Raw genomic sequence first — 9,167 nt, 5'->3', positions numbered from 1 at the left:
CATGAAAAGAGCTATTTCTTGAAATCACCTATTTGTGATAGTACTATTTATTTTATGAAAATTATTTTTGAAGATCATAGATATTACTTTTAAGAAAATGAATATTAGTGCTATCATATATCAACTTTAGTCATAATGGTTATTGCTCATAAAATATTTAATTAGGCCAACGTCAATAACATATTATCAGACTAGGTTAATAACTCCTATTTTGGAGGTGATTAACATGACAAAATGAATGCTTTGAGGATAGATTCAAATAGAGACCCAACTGTAAGTGTGGTTTAGCAATCTCAGTGGGGCAAAGTATCACGTTATTTCCTCTAAGACTAAGCTCTTTCAAAATCCTGTTTATTTTCTCAGTTTGCTAAGATACCTAAAGATAAGCAAGGATTTGCTTGGATGATAGATACAGCTATTATTTTGTAATTGTTTGCCATCGTAAGTTTTTCTTTAACTTTCTTAAAATTTTTAATTGTTATGGAGACATAATAGTCATACATATCTTTGGGGCACATGTAATATTTTGATACAGGCATACAATGTATGACGATCAAATCAGGGTAATTGGCAGATTCATTACCTCAAGCATTTATCACTAATGTTATCAGAATATTTATTAAGAAATATTTGGGTGTTTCAAAACAGATGACATAGCACAACTTTTGAGCATATAGAAAAGTAAACTAAGTGTTGGAATTGACCCTTTTATCATTTGAGATTGAGTTCCTGGGCGTTCATGTATTTAATTATAAATGTAATAGACTTAACCTACTCCTGAGATTGACAGAAAAGCAGCAATAAAATTTTATTAAGCGCCATAAACCTAAGAGTATGACCTCTGTGCAAGATGAACACAACTGTAGTGCTTGAAAAATGAGAGAATATTGAAAAGCATTTTAGCCTAGAAGATGATAGGACATTCATTGTAGAGAAAATCATAAGACATTAATTTCAGAGCACATTCTGGCTTTATAAAAAGAAATAGTCTCGGGGAAAGGAATTGCATACAACGTACATGTTTTAAAAGAAAACTTCAAGTTGAAATTGAGTAGTCAGGATAATTTGGATTTCTAAATAACTTTTCATTCAGTATCTTAGAATTATAAATCAAAATGTCCCTGGCTTGTGAGATAGATTCTTAGGATAACATCAACCAGATAAATACTCTTTGTTGTTTAAGAATGGAAAAAAATCATAGTCAGTTTAAATGTTCAGTTGTTCAACAAAACATAATAGGTAAAATGATTTAGGTTAATTACATCACTAAACTTAGTAGATATATTTATTCTTTGGTAGAAATAAATTATCATAAAATCTTTATTTGTATATTTATTCATTTATATGTATGAATATTTCAGTTTATATGTATTTCAAATGTGAAATCAATCAAATAATAGCCTCATCTCTTTCAGGTAGATCATTCACTTCATGAAAATTGTGCACTTCTGGAAAATTTTATTCTGTTAAGGAAAAGGTAGAGGAACCCACTTTATGCAGAGCTAGCATATAATACATTTTCTGAAAAATAATCACAATTCAGTCTCCATTTGTAGGACTCTCTTTTGAGAGAGTTGTGAAGGGTGATTCAGCTGATATTAATAGAGTAGTTGCATGCCCCACATGATTCCTTTAGTCAAAACATCTTATTTCTTACACCATTAAGGAAATCAGAGGTTTGATTCTGGTTTTATATATATATACGATTTGGGAATCAGAAGGGCCTATATATAACGTCTTAAGTGTTCTCATGAAATACTATGAACTTTTCTGCTATGAAACTTTTCTACTTAGACTCTGAGTATCTAGATAAAAACACATTATGAAAAATCAATTCAGTATCATTTATTTTATCTTTTAATAGTAAGTTAATGCATTTAGTTTTACTGTTACTGTTACTGGCTTTTTTTAATGTGGAGGAAAATATGTTTTGAAGGGGTGAAAAAAACAGTATTACCATGTAAACCCACTTTGTAAATAAGCTTGACTTTATTCTGAAAATGATGACCTGCACTATTTAAAAAGAGCATCATGAAATTCACATTTCACCTTTACAGTAAAATGTTTTTTGTATTGCTTCAAGTCTGCTGATCATATATTATCACATATCTTTCTATTTTAGAAATTTAATCAAATAATCTAATTTCGAAATGTTGACCAAATTTTTGAAAAGATTGTAATTCACTAGAGATTACTTGCTATTGGCTTTTTAATACTCTGAAGATGTAACTAATTTGTTCTTTTACCTCATCGATGTCTGGGTTTTGACACTATCTTACCATCATTGATACGCTGGTATTTTTTAAAGAAATTATGACGTTAGAGCTTAAATTAGATAATACAACATCTCAGGTCTGACAATTCAAATTCATGTTTTTCATTTAAAAAATTGTGTAAATTGATACTCAATATTATTCCAAATCTCATGTAGTTAGTTTATTCTTTCTGTTTTGATTGTGGAATTAATTAATTACAACTCCTGTTCAAAAGACCTAAAATTACAACACATCAATTATGTTTGTTGCTTTTTTCAAAACAGGGCCATAAAGTTTACTCAAAAATTATATTTTAAATGGATAAAATAACTCATATATTGTTGTATTAAGACTTCAATAAAATAAGTAAAATTAAAATTAACTTAGTTCTGAGGTGACATCAAAAAAATATATCTATTCAGAAAAACGAATAGATGTGCACCACAAATTCCAAAGACAATGTAATTAAAGAAATTTGAAAAGAAAGTAAATTGTATTAAATGGGAAGTTTTCATTTTGTATTTTCTTTTTTTTTAACAGAACATATTATTTCTACTGTATTTTAATAGCAATATTTACGTTTGATTTTAATTAGTTGTTAAATATTCCTGAATTTTTTTAATGAATAATATTTTCTAGCATTCTAAGTATCGTTCAATGAAAAACAATAGGTATCGTATATCTTTTTAGCCTGATGTATTTTGTTCTTAGGAAATTTCTAGAACTCGCATCAGGAAAGTAAGAAAATGTGATGTAAGTTATACTGCTTGTCACTTACGTATGTGCCCAACTGATTATAGAGTCATTTCCAAAGAACTATCATTCATATATTAATCTCATCAAGTGGTACTTCTTTATTACTAAAAACACTAATTACTTGTCTGAAAGTAATAATACTTTGCATTTGTGAAGTGCTTTATGCTCTTCAGCGTAATTTTGCATGCATTATCTCATTTGGTCTTGAAAGAGGGGGAGTGCTCATTAAGTGGTCCAGATGGACTGGGGGTACCAGAGTGTTCAGCCATAACTAATGTCCCCTTAAACCAAGGTGAATACGTAACTATGAAAGTGCTGTCTACAATAAAGGAGAAAAAAATTAACATCTCTAGCTTTATTAGAATAAAAATTTGGGGAGTAGATCCACTGTTGTCTTTATGGACTTTTCATGATTCTCTTTTCCCAGGTTAGTTATTGTCAGGAAGAAATTCAGACAATTTATTCTATTATGTAAGATCCAATATTCTTCTTTGTTATTATTATATGAATATTTAATGTGCAAATATTTATATAAAATCATTATTAAATGTATGATTTAAATCTCAACCCCTGTTGTGTAGCCCAACTCCCAAAAGATTTACAGAAAAACTGCTATAACAACTGAATATTTTGAAAGATTATAAGTGAAATTTTAGAGTATTTTCTACACTCAAGATAGTAATCTCAGCCTTTTATATTGCTAAGAAAAACTCACCTACCCTAAATATGGATTTTATTTTAAATAACCCAATATTTTCAGAGACAAAATGACTTTTACACATATTTAAAATAAAATCCATATTTAGGGTAGGTGCTGATCACTTTTTCAGTCTCTAGTTTATTGTAACAAATAGTATGGCAAAAAACTCTCAATAACAGGCAAGGGCTGTGCACTTGACTGAAGGATAATGTCTCTCTTGGGTCCTTTTGAATAAAACTTCAGCCAAAAACCTTACACAGTAAAAGGTTTTAGAATAATCATCGATTGAACATCCGCAGACTCAACTTGTTTAAACCAAATATGCAAATCTTTCTATTTATATGTATTTGAGAACTTCAGATTAAATAACATTAGATAATACCGTAAAGTTTTATTTCAGTTTTCCTTTATTGACCTTGCAAAATATAAAAGTGATGTGAAGAATAGTTTCTGCAGAAATACCATTAGTTATGTTTATAACAATTTAACTATTATTTCTCATTAGCCATTATTTCTCACTTTCCAAGCTATGATTTAGAGCAATAGCATAAATATAAATCTTTAGATACAATTCAATTCCTCTCCACTGAAGGCTGCTATCCGAAAGTAACTCCTTTATGGGACCCCAGGACTGTCAAGAGGTTTCTGAGGTCATTGATTCCATTATATTTATCTGTCGAGTAAGTCCTTCACTCCTACCCTCACCACGATCCTACTACGAAGGCATTAATTTGCTATAATCTGTAGAAGAAATATTACTGGGCTTTGATCATTCTTTACACATCTACCAAGAGTTAGAATTTGGGATATAGTGGAAAATAATAAATAGTTTGATTTTTTCCCACAAAGAAAATGTACTGGCTATTTCTCTATTATTTTATCTATTTTACAAAGACTAAAATGACACCCGCAATACAGTATTACTCTCAAGTCATGTAATAGTCATTTCCACATCGTTATTCCCAATCAGGAGCCTAGCCAGGAAAACCAGACAACCCTGTACATAAGCAGGGGAATCCAGGCAACAAAAACAAAACTACATTGTGGACCATCACAGGAAAAAAGACCCCAGTATGATTTTCATAAGTCTGGATCAGTGCTCTGTGGTTTCAAGAACATGCAATAAATCTGAAACAGTTGGAGAGACTCAATTGTCAACTAAAGGAGAATTTAGCCTGAGGCTTTCCTCCCAGTCCACCACTCTTACACACGTGTGCACCTCCATAGGTAGTCTCCTGTGGAATTGACCATTTGATTAACACTTAAAGAAATGACTCTTTGCTGTCAGTCACTTCTTACTCTTTCTTATTTCTACCTAACTTTCTCAAATTTGATGGTATAGAAAGATGACTGTTTACAAATGCATTAGCTATATTAACCTAGGTTACTTCCACATGCCAAGTAGCGTGCTGCTTGCTTTGACTGCTTTTATACTTGACCTCCCAGAAGTCACACAAGACAGGTGTTAATAACTTACATAGGAATAATAGTGGTACATAGTGATTAATCAAATGCCAAAATTCACCTAGTCAGTGGTAACGAAAGAACAAAAATCCACATTTGTCTCATTCCAACGTCCACACTTCCCCCACTATATTTGCAGTATACAACTTAGAAGCTGAAAGACTGTTAATGTAAATAATTTGGTTAGTTTGTGGGTGTTTGTGTTTTAAACAGTTAGTTTAAAAATAATTCATATGTTGTCATTGGTACTGAGTTATGTTGAATAAAATTATTAACACCAAATGGCACAAGTGAAAATAATGGTTATTTAGCATTTCCTATTTGATATGAAAAATGATTCCAGGAGAATTGAAAAATACAAATTTGTCTCATTCTAGGAATAGTCCCTTTAATAATTCAGAGTTTGTAAGGAGTTAACCAGATTTCTAGTATGTAGACTTCAAAACCACAGTTACAGTGATTAAACAGGCTAGGCAACTGATCATTTAGTCAGAATAAATTGTGAAGAATATACAAGTGTGCAATTCTTTATTACCAGTGGGTAAGAAACTCAGGAAAAATAGCTTTCTACCAGATTGCTTCCACTGCAAATTGTCTTAGAGTTCTTGAATTTGTTCGCTGTGTATATTTTGTTGGTGTTTGTGTGAGAGATTTCTTATTGTTACAGATTTTTTTTGGAGTTTTATTGATATAGTATTTTATACCTGTAATGTTTTTTTACTTACATAACTTAACTTACATTTTAATCTCTATATGATATATTGATGTTTCATCAGATCTGACTTTTATTACCTAAGACAATGAAATTAAATGGTTAGGATATAAAAGATAAAAATTAAGAACTCATTGTTACAATTGGCATTTGACATCATACTAAATATAATAAAATAAATGTCATGTCTAAAAACACAACTGACTTAAATCATACTCTGAAAAGGGCATAGTGTAGAGATGTTAAAGCATTAAACTGTATTAAGTTCACTGTCATTCAGATTAACACAAAACACTGAAATACAGTAAGTGTGGCGTTATGTTAACTTTTCCTAGATCTCACTGGAATGAGACAAAATAGTTACTCTAACATTACTGATGAGGAATTCAATTGCTCAAAGTATGAGAAAAGATACATGAAAGATAATATTTTGTCTGTTTTCAGAGAAATGTTGTTTTAAGGAGTTTTAACTAAAAGAAGCCGACTATAATTTAGAGAGGACTTGAGAACTCAGAGTTTGTTCTTACATTCAATAAATATTTGTAATTATAAGATATTGCAAAAGGATTTGTCTTTTCATAAAGACATTTAAATATCCAAAATGGTGTACTTTAGGTAAAGATGTATTTCTGTAAATGATTATAAATTAGGTGAGTAATCCTGACTTATAGTACAATTCCCTAATTATGTAGGAGCTGATAATTGACCTGGAATAGTATGAATCATGTTTGTTTTCCTTTTTTACTTTGCTTTTGACAAAGTCACGTTTCTGGAATGTTTGCTGATGCTGATTTAGCCACTTTATGCTCTTCCTGTATCATGATAGGTAATTGAAAATGAATGGAAATGTATTCCTAATTAATTTAAATTCAACAAATACTTGCTAGGCATGTATTATAATATAAAACTGTACTGGGTACAACAGAGATGCTGGTTCAGTGTCTCATGTAAAACAGATACATAAGATTGTTGAATATACATGAATAATTTAGCATTGGCTTTTATTCATTAGAATTATTAAATTCAACCAAAATTGCATATCCATATAATGTTACAAAAATTCATCTTCTTCTTTCAGCATTTGAAAAATCTTCACTCAGATTGTGCATCATATTTTCACCTATGACTTGTTTATGGACTACATTATTTTCTCAGCCAAAAGCTAAAATATCATTTAAAATGATGTTTAAAATATTTGGTATTAATTATAACTTTATGGTTGAATCAAATAAAAAAATGGCATTGCATGCAGCACAATTGCTTTTTGGATTTTCTCTCATATACCTTATGAACTTACATGCCATTCACATTTCTATTTATTTATTTATTTTTTTAACTTTTTTTAAGACAGTCTTGCTCTATTGCCTAAGCTGGAGTGACGTGGCATGATCTTCACTCACTGCAACCTCTGCCTCCCGGATTCAAGCAATTCTCGTGCCTCAGCCTTCCCAGTAGCTGGGATTATAGATGCACGCCATCAGGCCCAGCTAATTTGTTGTATTTTTAGTAAAGAAGGGGTTTCACCATGTTACCCCAGCTGGTCTTGAACTCCTGAGATTAGGCAATACGCCAACCTCAGCTTCCTAAATTGCTAGGATTACAGGGGTGAGCAACCACGCCCGGCCTACATGCATATTTATTAATTTAACAACTATGGATTTATTACATGAATGTTCATTAACTGCCTCCTATGAGCATGTCACTGTGATAGATCGTGGCTTGTATACTCACAAACATGCAAGTAAGGGTGACAGATAGGTGAAAAAAAATTAAATCAAAAGTAGGTTAATGATATAATAACAGGAATAGACTGAATAAGAGTGCTTATAGTCTATAACCAAAATATTTCATAAAAACTTGGTCCGTTTGACTAAATAAATACATCTGATGCCATTCTAGTGTACTCAGTAAATCAACTTTCTCATCCATGAGGTTCGTTATTTCATAGTGAAGGCCAAATCTAATCTGGATAAATGAACAATAAAATTTAGGCAATCTGATTTTTGAGCAGAAGATACAGTAGAATTAATAAAATACATGAAAATGTTATCATCTGTAGGATAATTGTTTGGCTTCAAGATTTTTTTTTTGTCATGCCTATTTGATCTTTGCTACTGCTTGATATAATTGAATATCTCGTCCTATACTATATTGTGAGACAAAATAAGGTGTTGTTACCAAACTATTTCTCTATTTGATTGCAACTTCATATTTTCATTTGTAGTTTAATTAGTTCAAATGTCTTCTGCCCCAAAACACAGCACTTGCTGTGACTTGTATTTAGACCAGGTACAGAATTTTTACCGATTTTCAATCCTTGTTAATTTTAGTTAGCTATGATCTGAAGTATTTAAAATAAAGTTGATTAATAACAATGTAAAGAAACTTACTAACTACTGCCAACCGGACTATTCTTTTCTCTGTCATTTTTTTCAAAGTAGCCAGCTGTCTAGTTGAAGTGATGTTTTTACAAAGCAATTCTCACCCATTTCAAACATCTTGACAAAAAAAAAATCACAATTGCTGGGATTTAAAATACACAGAATATGTGATGGCTTTAGTAAACTTGTTAAGTTGTGGTTGAATAAATATTTACATTGTCTATACTAATTTACTCAACAATATCTTAAATCAATATTATTTCACATTGCCAGAATATCTTTCCTTCGTTTATTGGGAAAAATATGTGATGCATTTAAAACTAAAATAATTTATTTCAGGTCTACTTTTGCAAATGATAAAATGCAGTAAGACCAAAAGACCACATTGTAAATTTTTTAAAAATCTATACCATTTGGATTTATTATTTGGTATAATTTTTTTAAATCTCAATTGTTAGTCTCTAGAGATTTACAAAGAGATAAGCGAAAATTATTAATGGATTAAGCAGACATTCTTGATTAATATATTCAAGAATTATTTAATTCTCTGTCAGGTTACTTACCAATGGAGCAGGCGACTTAACTTGAAAAGAAACAGCGTCTGTAAAAGATAATTGCTAAATTTCTAATGAATTCTGTAATGATCATATTGACAATCATATAAAACAAGGTAAATGAAATAAATTCATTATATTTGAACATTTTATATTCAGTATTTTGTTAATAGCATATTTTCCGTATTTTGTTAATTTCCAGTTAATAGTGTATATTCAGTATTTTGTTAATAGTGTAGGCCATTATTTCAGTTTATAAATCTCAAACATATGTTGCATATTATAGTATATTTTAATTAACCATATTTGCCTCTCCTTTTTTTTTTTTTTTTTTTTTTTTTTTTT

This window comes from Rhinopithecus bieti, unplaced genomic scaffold (assembly GCF_001698545.2).
Source record: "Rhinopithecus bieti isolate Rb0 unplaced genomic scaffold, ASM169854v2 scaffold_29976, whole genome shotgun sequence".
In the NCBI taxonomy this organism is placed as follows: Eukaryota; Metazoa; Chordata; class Mammalia; order Primates; family Cercopithecidae; genus Rhinopithecus; species Rhinopithecus bieti.
Note: the sequence above shows the minus strand (reverse complement) of the source record.